This window comes from Manis javanica, chromosome 12 (assembly GCF_040802235.1).
Source record: "Manis javanica isolate MJ-LG chromosome 12, MJ_LKY, whole genome shotgun sequence".
Classification (NCBI taxonomy): Eukaryota; Metazoa; Chordata; class Mammalia; order Pholidota; family Manidae; genus Manis; species Manis javanica.
Window position 1 is genome coordinate 47,699,277 of NC_133167.1, and position 12,939 is coordinate 47,712,215.

At 37.3% G+C, this 12,939-nt stretch overlaps 1 protein-coding gene and 1 long non-coding RNA gene across 7 annotated transcripts in view; both read right to left on the bottom strand.

Annotated features, from left to right (window-relative positions):
* Positions 1-12,939, bottom strand: part of PLCL1 (phospholipase C like 1 (inactive)) — a 346,962-nt gene that overhangs the window by 213,468 nt on the left and 120,555 nt on the right. The gene's annotated exons all lie outside the window — the stretch shown is intronic.
* Positions 852-12,939, bottom strand: part of LOC140845038 (uncharacterized) — a 107,229-nt gene continuing 95,141 nt past the window's right edge. Inside the window, exon 3 of the long non-coding RNA XR_012123663.1 lies at positions 852-11,431. This is a non-coding gene — a long non-coding RNA (uncharacterized lncRNA). The remainder of the gene's footprint in view (positions 11,432-12,939) is intronic.

The window sequence follows — 12,939 nt, forward strand, 5'->3', positions numbered from 1 at the left end:
CCTTTCTCTTAATAAAAAATAAATAAATAAATAAAGCAGTTCCTGTGTGCTGACCTCCAATGAGTTCTACACAGTGGTATAGATGGCATGTCAAAGTGTGGGCAAAGGGTCTGTTTGTTTCTATGCAGAAGATCAAGGCCTAGCTTGGATACCCAGAAAATGAACTAAGATACGATATGAGGAGGAGCTTCCGGCATCAGCACTCTCTGGAGGACTCATGCCGGGGGATGATCATCAAAAAGCCTCCACAGGGATCTGGGCGATGTTGCGGTTGTGGCTGCGTCCACCCCACTGTTTCCTGGACTTGCCATTGGAATGAGAAGGGAGATGTCTAGGCTGGTATGTGCATACAGTGAGACAACGAATTTGACCGAATCTGTACTGTTGTAACTCAATCAGGAGTTGGGAGGGGTGCAAGTTGTACCGCTCCAAAATCTTACGACTATAGACTATCTACGGTTAAAAGAATATATGGGATGTGAACAGATCCCAGAAATGGGTTGCTTTAATTTGTCTGATTTGTCTCAGACTGTTCAAGTACAGTTGGACAATATCCATCATATCATAGACTAATTTTCACAAACGCCTAGGGTGCCTAAATGGTTTTCTTGGCTTCACTGGAGATGGATGGTAATTATAGATTTGCTTTGTTTATGTCACCATATTCCTATTATGTTAATATGTGTGCGCAAGTTCGTTAGTAGTTTAAAACCTATACATACTTAAGGTACTCTACAAGAAGATATGTCAAAGAAATAATCAATCCTCCCATGTTTTCTTCCATCTGCTACCTCTATAGCTTTTCTTCTTCCTTCCTAATTACAACCCTTAAATAGAATTCGTGCCTCATATCGAATTTACCGAGTATCATAATTCCTCCAGGTGGTAAAGATACCTCGAGACAAGTGCTGGGCATACAAGCCACAGGGCATAAATCTGCAGAGAAGTAAAAAGCTAACCTTTTCAAACAATATGGCTTCTCTCTCACTTACCAACTTTACATCTTCCTGTATGGCCCCGGAAGATGACTGGTTAGCCAGAGACGGGTAAGATTCCTCAAGGGAGGAACAACCTAAGACAGGCACAGTCGCAGGGGGGCCATCAGGTGAGAAATTGGGGAACAACAGTGGTGAAGCTTAGAACCTCACCTCCCCCTGTGTTCAGAGAAAGCTTCTGCATCCATGAATGTTTTATTGCCCTTGTCGAGCTCGGATTAGCACATAGTCTACAGGCACACACCTGATCATCTATAATTGCTCTCTTACAACACTAAACTATGTTGTCTACCTTTATCTTGCATCTACCTACTACTTCAGCAGTTTATTAAAAATAAATATAATAATAATAATAAAGGGAGAAATGTGGGATCCACATATAAATCAAGTATAAAAATCAAACGAATATTCATATTTGACCTGATTGCTTATAGTTCATAATGCGTGATCAAAACTGAAAGTTTCTGTGATGAATGCCCTTGTACTGTTCACCATGTAAGAATTTATTCACTATGTAAGAATTCGTTCACCATGTAAGAACTTGTTCGTTATGCTTCAGAAGGTTGGAGACTGACGAGAACTAGGCTTGAGATGGATTAATGATTGTGCATTGAGCATTGACCCCCCTATACAGAATTTTATTGTTGTTAACAACCATCTGATCAATAAATATGAGAGATGCCCTCTCAAAACAAAAAAAAGAAAGAAAGAAAAGATTCTGTAGAGAAAAAAAAAATCACAAACAACCCACCGAAGTCTGACAAGTTATACGACATGCTGTGAACAGGAAATTCACACATGCTGTAGAGCAACAAATAAGGATTCATAAAGATGAGAGAGAAAGCAAAGACAAAGCAAAAACCTTAATGGAAACACAACATAGTTTGAATTCAATGGAAAACAACCTTCAAAATAAGATTCAGTTTGATTCAGTATGTGTTTGGAATACAGAAGAAAATGGATGTGTTGTGAAAAGAAATGACTTTAAATATTATACTTCAGAGTATTTGAAAGTGAGTTGAAAAATCCAGCCATTGGTAAGAAGAGAGATCAAAATGAGAAGAGGCTCATGACAAATGGCACGCAATGAGTGAGTGAGGGAAAGTGAGAGAATGGGAAAAATTGTAAGTTAAGGACAATAAATTGTGAACATTTGTGATGAGTGTCCTCAGCTTTTATAATTACCAAAATAGCATCATTTCCTCTATAATATACACACTTGAGAAGATGTGGGTACAGGCTCTCCTTTGCTGTGACTGGCTCCAGCAAACCAGCATTGCATTCTCAATGTCATATTTATGATTTGACAGAATTATAAATCACCATATTTCAGTGCTTAAGGCCTACTCCCAAACACTGGAAGGTGAAAATGTTAAATCTCGCAAAGCCAAGAGTCTACTGTATTCTCTTGGGAAGAAGTTTCTTCCCAGAAGCTGAATATTGATGATTTGATTGATTAAGCAATCCCCTGGCTTAAACTGAGCTATCCACCCAAAATTCAAGCTAATTGATATTTTTTAGACAACTGATTTTCAAAACTTCCTCAAAACACTTTGATGGCATATAAATGAGTCCTCCAGAACTCTGAAAAATTTGTTTTATATTTTTTACTTTATCACCCAAATACAGATTTTTTAATCTAAATACTCCAATGTTTTCAGTGTGGGAGACTGCATGTGTTGCTGATAATTTCCTGGCCAGTACGTTCATAAATTGCAGCTTATTAAGAATTATGTCACTATTCACAAAAGCTCATTAAGGACTTTCTGAAAAGTCAAGAGGAATTATTAATCTTTTGACTTCTAAGTCACTTTTTCCATCTTAAAAATAGTTACTTTAGGCTACATCCCAGGATGGTCTAATGCCCTAATTTTTCAACAAATTGGTAGGAAAAGCAGAGCTAGAAATCAATCCTTTCACTCAATTTCATATTCAATTTTTGGTCATCCCCAAATATTATGGAAACCCTAAAAGTTTAATCTTAATTGTTCAGAAGTTTTAGTCAACTATTTAAGTCCTCAGAACATAATGAAGACTTTTCTACTTATGAGTCACAAAATGAGAAGGATATTTACTTGAGCTGCCACCTGCCCCATGCTGACAGTAGGTCAGCCCAGTGCTTCCACGTATGGTCCTGGAGTCAAGCTCAACTGTGAGGCCCTCGGGAAACAGCTTAAGTCCTCTGTACTTCAGTTGCCTTGTCTGTAAAGTGTCGACAATAATAGTATTGCTCATGGGACTGTTATGAGGATTAGATAGAATGAGATTGTAAAATACTTTAAATAATGCATGGCAGAGTAAGCACTATATAAATTTTAGCTGCTACCATTATTGTTGTTGTTGTTAGAATTTACCACAGTTAAAATGAACGCAAATCTAAAGGTAATCTGTCAGAGCTTCCTCCATTGTCAAAACCAATGGAAGACTCACCTAAAAAGATGTTTTTCTATTATGATGTAAGTGCTTTCAATTCCCCAACAATTAGAATTCATCCATCAACCTGCATTTGACATCTCTCTCAGTGCCCAAAATTCTGTATTTAGGGTGCTTCCATGAAATAACACAGCCCAAATGCAATGGGGAATAAACACAGAAACATGAAATATAAAGATAATAACACAAGATTGCATAATAGGTTATAAATTACTAAGATTTGTAGATTTTGTAGATTTGTAGAATTGTAGAAATCCTGAGAAACATCAGTGTGGGCCAGAGAAATCAGCTGATATTTTGGAAAAAATATACAATTTCTGTTGTATGTTAAGCTCAAAGAAGTGCTTTTCATGTGGAGAGGCAGTGTGACCAAAAGCACAGAGGTGGGAACGTGGATAGAAATGAAGTGACTAAAACAGAGATCTTGGTGGGTAAGGACAGGTATGTTTTTCCAAGCACAAGCTAAAGGAAAGCTTGCTTACTTATTTATTTATTTATTATTAATTTTTTATTAAGGTATCATTGATATACACTCTTATGAAGGTTTCACATGAAAAACATTGTGGTTGCTACATTTACCCATACTATCAAGTCCCTCATACCCCATTGAAGTCACTGTCCATCAGTGTAGTAAGATTCCACAAAGTCATTACTTGTCTTCTCTGTGCTACAGTCTTCCCCATGAACTGCCCCCAAACCATGTGCACTAATCATGATACCCCTCAATCCCCTTATCCCTCCCTCCCCATCCACCCTCCCCCATGACTCCCCTTTGGCAACTGCTAGTCCCTTCTTGGAGTCTGTGAGTCTGCTGCTGTTTGTTCCTTCAGTTTTGCTTTGTTGTTATGTTTACTTATTTCTAATATTTTATTTATATTTTTATTTTTCAACATTTATCTGTGTAATTAAATTACATTGCCTTTATTAGAAATTTACATCTCTCCAAAGTAGGTGAGTACATTTTATACATGCCAATATTTATAATCAAGGCATACATTAGTGCCACGCCTAAAAACTTTTCATCCCCAAACTTTGAAAATTATTACACCCCCATTAATAAAGGTGCCTGTTATTTTTCTACTTCATATGTTCCAGGCAAATGATAGATGCCTAATATAAACTGAGTGGCGTGCTGCTACAGACTTTTCGTGTCCCCTCAAAATTCCTATGTTGAAACCTAACATCTAATGTGGTGGTATTTGTAGGTGAGGTCTTTGGGAGGCTATATTAGGTCATGAGCACAGAGTCCTCATGAATGGAATTATTGCCCTTACAAAAGAGGCTCCAGAGCTCCCCCACTCCCTTTGCCCTATGCAGTTAAAGCAAGAACACAGCCATCTATGAACCAGGAAGCAGGCTGTCACCAGCAAGCAAATCTGGTGGCATTTGAATTAATATAATAATTCAAATCTGTCAGAGCCTTGATCTTGGACTTCCCAGCTTCCAGAAGTTTGAGAAGTAAATGTATGTTGTTTGTAAGCCACCCAGGTTACAGCATTCTGTTATGGTTGTCCAAATGGACTGAGACACTTAGGACTGTTCAATTTAAAACAACTTTTCAGAAGAAATACAATCACTAGATACTAAAGACATAAAAATAGCTTCAATTTCATCTCTATGTCCTTTTTCATTCAGCTGGGAAATTAACCTGCTCATAAATCAGAATATAAAAAGTTTATGTGCTTTGGTTTGCAGTGAATATTAAACTGGCTTGCAAATAATGCTGGATATTTGTCCCCTTTTAGAAAAAAGCTGCAGCAAATTTACAGAAAATACGCCAACTTATTCCATTCTTAGTTATATATATATTCTTCTGAAAGGCACAAGACCATAGCAAGTGTATCTTTTTACACTAGACACTGTCCATAATAACTATAATAGTTTGAGTATGCATTAACCTTTGTGAGCAACCTTACATGCTTTCTGCATATTTCATTGTACACTTACTTTATTTTGCAGACATTTCATTAATTTCAGTTGTTTCACGTAGCAGAAATGTTACAATAAAATGAAGCAGCCATTTGGTTAATAATAAAGAAAAGATGGGCATACCATTTCAGAAGCTAGAAAAACAGTAACAATTTCCAATTTCAAGAAAGAAATCTGTCTTCCTTAGGCACTCTGTCCTCTGCCTGTCACTAATGTAGCATCTCATACTACAATGTGGTATCCATTTTCCTCCTGTCGCCCAAACCACTTAACATCAAAAGCACTAGAGAGAAAGATGATACAAGTGAGCCTCCCAGGGAACATTCTAAGACAGTCTGTGGAACAGCTGTCCCTATGACACCACCCTGTAGGATTAGCTGTGCTGTTCTGAACAGCATTGCACTTAATATATTCAAAAGTTTAATTTGAAATAAATTTTGAGTTACTGTATCAAAAAGGCCAAACTATAAACACAGACCAGTTGTCATTAACTCCATGTCTAGGGATGGCATATATTATCTTTTTTCATCATCACAAGATTCTTATTATTATCCTCATTTTACACATGAAGAAATCAAAACAGAGAAGTGAAGTGGCTTGCCCAAGATCACAAAACTAGAAAACAGTCTAGGCAAGGTTCAAGCTTGAGCAATCTGACTTACAAACTTATGTAATTTTTCTTCCAGTGACTTAACACAATTAAAGTTTATTTCTCATTCATGCAACAAGTCCAGGTCATTAGAGGGGCTCTGCTCTTCATAGCCACTCAGAAGACTAGGCATAGAAAAGGTAGAAAGACATTTGTATTAGGATGCCTGCACTAGGCATACAGACACAGATAATTCCTCACTCATGAAAGCAGGGAAAGTAATGTGACAAACCTCATGCCAGCTCTTAAAAATGTCCTCCAGAGAGGAACAAAAATCATTTCCTCTCTTATTTCATTGGTCATCGAAAGTCATGTGGCTATGCCAAACCTCAAAGGAAGCAGGAAATGCAATCTTACCATGTGCCAGAAAGGCAAAATATTTCAGAACAGAACTACTGACAACCATAAAGGAAGTCAATTAATAGGGGTTTCAAAGACAAAATGAACATCAGAATTGGCAAGAAGGTGGAATTTCCAAGAACATCAATATTTTCACACTATGTAGAAATATCATTACAGCAAATGGTATAAGGGATAAATGCACCATAGGAGAAAAAATCTGCTTTAGTAGATCAGCTGCTAATGAGTAAGACACAGAAGAACTAAGATATAGAGAGGGCACAGTCCTTGCCTCAAAAAAATGCAATGCTTTGCACAAAGGGAGGTTTCAGCATCTCCAGCTCACAGCAGTTATATGCCCACAGGCAGCATAGACCTATGCCTACCAGGTTCCTGAATTGTAGGAACTAAAGCTATCAAACAGCCCTTGTGTGAAAGGAGCACATGCTCTTAAGAAAAAAGAAGTTCTACCTTCCTCTGCTTAGCCCTCAGCACCATTCAGCTGAACTCTCCACAGCCTACTGTCACCAGGACTTTTCTTTTCTTTTTAATATCCTTCTAGAAAGTAAAATTGCATTTGATTGAAAACTTCTCTTTACCCACAGAGTTCCTGGAAAGAGAATCTTTTGACTATTTCTCCTCTTTCTTTCACACTTGACACTTCAAGTCCCTTCTGAACTCACTGCCCATTTAAATATGAGCAGGAAGTAAGATTTGGCATTTCTGTAACATGGAATTCTGTACATACAAATCCTGCTACTTTAGTTCACATTGTTGGCTGTGCCATTACTTCTTTTACTGGATGATCCTGGAGATCAGCTTTAATCATGTGAACCGCTATTGTTTTCAAACATAAAAAAAAAAAAGTTAGCAGATTATTTGAAGACTAAATCTCTTCTGAACACCAATCAATCCCTTCATTCTCATTAGGATGATGGAATTGTTAAGTGAACCACAAGCGAGGGAGTGTGGCCAATACATGAATTAAGGGTCTCTGGAACTCTAAGTGGTATTTTGGCTTCTTGGGAAGAGTTCCATATCCCAACAGTGTTTTAAACAAATACTCCTTTATCTACCTCTTAAATCCAACAAGATAAATTTCTTTCTCTCTGGTCACAACCAGAGGCCTCACTACTTGAAATAATGATTAGAATTTGGGTTTTTTTTTTTCATAGTGGAAATCATGGATTGTTATCTAGTAGAAATGACATTGGCAAAAGTAGTGATATTCAAGATACGTGCACTAATTGGAAAACATTAGAGAAACTCCCTACCCTTGCATGGAAAGGACATAAGAACCTAGAAGACTTCCACCTCCACACTCCAAGACAGCATCAAAAGCTAATCAATCCCTTACCAATACTGTGTCTATCCATAGGTTTGGAGGATTCTGGGAAAGAGTTACCTGTCCCTAGAATACCATCTATCTGCCTTGAGTAAACCTATCATACAATGTGCAGACAAAGCATTTCTTCCTTGATCACTTGCAACTTCCTCAAGTTTATAGAACAAGTTGCCTAATAAACGTTTATCTTAAAATATCCAAAACTTGTGTGATGGACTTTGGTCAAGTGTTACTTTCACTGCAACCTGGGAGGGGAGTGTAGTGGAGAAGCTAATTTTTGTCTGCCCCTAACTACTGGTAATTATCATCTATCAAAAGGAACCTAATAGTCCTACTTAACACACTAGCTTAGATCAGTTTGAAACATCCCTGTAAAATGCTTGCTGTTTGTTGGGGCTTTTATTTTGCTTACACTTTATGCTAAGAAAGCTTTTCCACAGCTGAGTATCATTGATGGAGAACATAATTTGCAACCTTATTAGGATATGGGACTCATAACTTGGCAAAGCAGCATTTGGAGTACCAAATAGGATTAATATCTACATGAAAAACTTCCAAGCCTTTTCACATAGGTATTTTTGCCTATTAAGTAAAAGCTACCCTTGACCCCAGAAGAGTAGGGAGCACCCATGACATCACACCACAGGGAAGGCTATTCATTTCCTATCCTTTAGGCTAAAAGGTACAGTTTCAGCTTTGCTCCCATTATTTTCCCTCTATGTATTTCACTTTACATCGTTAAACTCAAAGAACCTTTCTCAAACTAAAATATGAAGCCCAGGAAAAGAGGGTAAGGTTTAAAATTCCTTGCCTAGTCAGAAAACCAGGCTGATGGTTCACACACAGACCATTTTCTTCAACTATCTCACCATGCGATAGCAAGGGAATGAATAGAACTTCAGTATTCCCTTAGCCACTCAATTTTGTCCAATTTTGTCCAAAATGTCCAATGCTGCCACTCAAATTTATTTTCAATGAGGCCTAAAGGGTCATTAAATTATTTTATATTTAATTTTTATTTGTATTAATAATGAAATAAAGGAAATAGCCCTGGAAGTGTTAAGATATATGAAGTTAAAACACCTCTTTCCATTTTCTTCAAAAGCAAACTTTCCAGAGATTGCTATGCATGCAAGGAATGCATTCCAGGGGGGCTTGTTCTGGCTGGGACTCGGGCAGCAGACACTGGAGACTGGAACAAAAGGCACAGTCAATGTTACAGGTCATTGAGCAAATGCCCAATATTTTACCAAAAACTTTTTCTTGATCTGTTGTTCCAATCAACACTATATTCTAAAAGTGTTCAGGTATCAGACTCAGGATATTATGCATTCCACACAAAATGAACAGGACACTAGAGAAAGCAGAAAGGGAAAGAGGCAAATGATTAACAGTATCAGGAACTCCTGAATTCTTCCTATCTAATGCTCATGATATCTGCAAGCAATGGACAATTTTCCAAAGGCAAATAAAATACACTGTGCCATGAACTTTTAATTTGTATTTAAACTTTTATAATCTCTGAAGGAAACCTGATATTTTTCTATTCTTGAAGAAAATCTGATTATATTCTCTCAGAAGCTTCTCTTTTTCAAATTGTGAAACTCTTAGTAAACTATGACTGAATCAATATCACAAATATTGATTGTGCCTCTTAGGGCCTTATAAACAAGGCATTGTACCCAAAATATCAACATTCTGGCTTATGGTTCATTTTACAATATGTGTCAGCTTTGTTTTAAGTGAAGACCAAGTCCATTAATTTTATATAAAAGTATAAAGCATTCATTTATGGGTAGTCTTTATTTATTCTAGTATTTCTTACAGCTTTGCAGAGCAACAGCGGAGAGAAAGTTATTGGACTTCTAAAGTAAATACCAGATGTAATATGCATTACACTGAACACAAAGCAATTAATTTCTCTACTAATTTATTGCAGGATATTTGAGTTGACAGAAAAGACTAAGAAGTGAACTTTCAATTAACTAGGAATTCAAGTTTAAGAGAATTCAAGGGTTTTTTTCCAGGTTGCTGGGAAGAAAGGAATGTGGTTCTATATCCGAGGCCTATTGGAACATAGATGAAGACTCTGCTTCCAAGTAACTGACATCAAGTGGAGAAGAGGCAGACATACAACAAGGAACAGAATGAAACAAGTTATGAGGTAAGAATATAAACAAAAACAAAGATGCTGAAAGGGCAAGAGAAGGAATACTTGTGTCTGAGGAGTGGTGAGGTGGAGGGAGGGCTTGGGAAAAGCCTTTGGAGAAAGGGAATGAGAAATGGAGCTAATATCTGTTGAGTGCCTACTATTCCTGCCCAAGTAGGGTAAGATGGTCCACATAAGTCTTGAAACAACCCTCTGAGGATGATATAGCTTTACAAAGAATGAAGCTAGGGATAACAGAATGTCTTTATTAGAGATGATGCAGCTAGGCAAGAACAGAACGGGACGGAACCCAAATGTGAATGGTTCCAAAGTTCAGGCTCTTTTGATGAAAAACACATGCTTTCCTAAGAAAATTTACTAAGTACTTTATACACATTAACCCACCTAATCTCATTTATTACCCACCTAAAATCTTGTGCAATAGGCATTGTTTAACTCCCTTTTACAGATTAGGACAACTAGTCCAAAGAAGCAAATTAACTTGACCAAAATTCCATACTTAAGTGAGGACCAAGGTTCAAACACTGGTGAAACAGTTAACTCTGACTTGAAGATGAGCTCGAAAGCCCAGACCTGTAATAGGTGGGGATGGAAGGAAAGGCACAGGGTTCTCTTCTCATTTCCCCATACTGATGTCTGGAGGTCACAGTACACACAAAGCCAGAACTGGAGGTCTTCTGTGTTTTTCACTTTCCCAAAGAACATTTACTACTACATCATATGACCCTTAACAAAGGGCAGACAGTATAAACTTTATAAGCTGACTGCTACCAGCACAACTTTTCCCTAGAGAACTCCACTCTGAAATTCCGGGCCACCATCCAAAATTCCAAATATCCCCTCAGAGAGGCAGCGCTGAGGTAAACAGTTCCCATTCTCAGAGAGTAACTGAGGAGCCTCTGGTTATGACTCAGGAGATTAGGCATTGCCTTGATTCATCTCTTTAAAGTATGCTCACAGGGCTTCCCCAGGTCATGAGCAGGAAGTAGGCCAGGAGGGAATCAAAAGCCACCACCCACAGATGCCCATGAAGTGCTATAGAGAGTGATCAAGGACACCTAGGAACCGTTCTCAGAACACACAGCCAGCCCTCTGTGTTGGAGCAAACCTTAGTTCTTCCAGGCACAACTTTTCAGTGCCCACTGCTGCTCCTTTGCCCACTGCCAAAAACTCAGGAATGAACTTTTAATAACATTCTCTCAGGTCAGAATGAGCAACAAAGGTTTTTCCAGCCATATACAGAAATAAGTCCTGGCTCTGCCAAGCACTTAAAGGAGACTCTCCAATTCCATGGTGTATGAAACATGATCAAAACAAATTTTGGCTCAAAACAGTTTCCTAGGAAAGAAAAGGGAGATCAGTTATGCAAATGTATACATTCTTTCTGGAACAGAAATAGTGGGAAACTAAATGCCACATTTATCCTTGAAGATTAAATCTTCCACAAGAAGAATAGCTAAAATTTCATGTTTAGCCTTTTTTTCAGTGACTATACTCTTCTAAAGTTTTAAAGATTTTTCAGTGACCACTGTCTTCACTCTTGAAACGAAGAAGTCAAATGTTTCTCCACACTGAAATAAAAATGTAAGATAACAGTAGGTGATCATTTTATTCAACAAAGTGTAATGCATTTTACATAAATTTTCTACTTTTAAACCTAGTTGTCTTTTAAATATGATGGGATACAGAAGGAAAAAATGTTTTTCATAGAAGAATATTACCTCCTCTACAGTGCAAACATATAGTTTTTTAAAAAGAGTTCTGATATTTAATAGAGAATATAGCTCATAATAATGTAATATCTTTGTATGCTGACAGATGGTAACTACACTGATCATAGTGAGCATTTAAAAATGTATAGTATTGTTGAATCACTAAGTTGTTCATGTGAAACCAATATAATATTGTATACAAACTATAATTCAATTAGAAATTTCTTAAATTAAAAAAATCAAAGTTATACCATTTAAAGTCTTTAGATGAAGATGTTATCAGGAAATGCTTATTCCCTTTACTACTCAAGCTTAAGGTATTTAATTCATATTTATGTTTTGGCTGGCTTGGTAGGAAGATGTGTTAGAAAGAATGGCTAGTGCAAACACGTTAAATTAAGAACTTACCTGAGCCCAAGACCAAGAACATTTCAGAATAAATTTATTCTGAAGCATGGAAGAGAAAGTGGACTTGTTTTGAATAGCTCCAAAAGCAAAGAGAGGATCACGGGATAGAGGTTAGGAACAAGGCAAACTCAAGTCAACATAAGGAAGGACTTCCAAACTATTTAAGCTGTTCAAAGATAGAATGAGTAATTCATTCTCTATTGGCAGAAATATTTATGCAAAAGTCCATAAGCATCTGGCAGGGATTCATTAATATGTTTAGCAATAAAGAATAAACCCCTATTCCAATTTTGGTCAGCTATAATATTTTAGATGTTTTTTATCTCCAGATAGATGTTTCGTGGATCGCTCAAATTCTCAATCGAAAACTGAACCATTTTCTCCCCTTAAGCATTATGCCTATTTTTGCTATCTCAGTACAATGGCACCATCATCTGTCCCTTAACAAGCCCAGAATCTGAGCAACATCTTATACCCATCCCTCTTCCTCATTTCAAACACGTTATCATTACCCAAGTCCTATCCATTCTCCACTGCAAGTAGCTCTGATGTTGGCAATAGGGCAAAACAGATGACCCTCTTGTCCTACAGCAATGGCTCTCAATCTTAGCTGTTCATTAGACTCATCTGGACAACTTTCGAAAATATAATATAATTTTAATTTGCTCAGGCAGTACCCTCAACCAATTAAATCAAAACCTTCATGGGGTGCACTAGGCATCAGTATTTTTTAGACCTCTCAGCTGATTCCGATGTGCAGCCAGAACTAAGAACCACTGACAAAGAGGCAAACAGGTCTCTTAGGAAGATATTAAAGTAACTGAATATGAAATGATAGACTAGAGCAGCTGCAATTGGGATGGAAATCTGAAAAATATATTAAGATAATTAAGAGAGATATTAGAGCATGGAGCCAGCCTCTCATAGCAAAACCCCAATTCTTTTCATCCCATGCCATG